The sequence below is a fragment of the Halyomorpha halys genome, unplaced genomic scaffold (genome assembly GCF_000696795.3).
Source record: "Halyomorpha halys isolate HHAL.00 unplaced genomic scaffold, Hhal_1.1 Scaffold758.1, whole genome shotgun sequence".
Taxonomy (NCBI): domain Eukaryota; kingdom Metazoa; phylum Arthropoda; class Insecta; order Hemiptera; family Pentatomidae; genus Halyomorpha; species Halyomorpha halys.
Window position 1 is genome coordinate 236053 of NW_027106552.1, and position 648 is coordinate 236700.

The following is a 648-nucleotide window of genomic DNA, read 5'->3' on the forward strand; positions in this document are numbered from 1 at the left end:
ATTAATACAATCTGCCACAAATTAAAGGCATTAAATATAAGTTTTCAAATTTCCATTAATTTAATTACATACAGAAATGGAAGAACAAAAAAAAAGAGTAAAAATATGAATAATAACACAACCAATTAAAAAATAATAATAAAGAAATATATAAATAAAATAAAATACTATCATGACTTGTATAAATAAAAATATGAATCTGTATAAAAAACATAACTGATTAAATAATAAATAAATAATTTATTTACAAGACAAAGAAAATTAAATTTATATAACAATAAAATAAAAACATTAGCACCTATATACAATATTTACATTATGTAGGGAAGACTTGCCACCCCATTTGAAAGGCAAAGCAGGGCTACAAGAGGTCCCAGCGCTTCTCTCCCAGTGAGTGGAGATGTTGGCCATTACAAGAACTCCAAATGTCTCGGGGCCAATGCCGTTTCAATCATCGGGGAGGATTATATAGATGGTTGGGCTGGATTTTAAATTACCAAATTAATAACAACAAAAATAATTTTTAAAAAATAAAGGAAGTTAACTCTTTGAGTTAAAAAATTTTTTTTTTTATTATTTATTTATTGTAATTTACAACTGTACAAAATAATACAATAAGTAAATATGTTGTATGTTTCATATACACTT

At 24.8% G+C, this 648-nt stretch overlaps 1 protein-coding gene across 1 annotated transcript in view; it reads left to right on the forward strand.

Moving 5' to 3' along the window:
- The window catches only part of LOC112211175 (serine/threonine-protein phosphatase rdgC), a gene marked incomplete at its 3' end in the record, with an annotated part of 32178 nt that overhangs the window by 7140 nt on the left and 24390 nt on the right, over positions 1-648 (forward strand). The gene's annotated exons all lie outside the window — the stretch shown is intronic.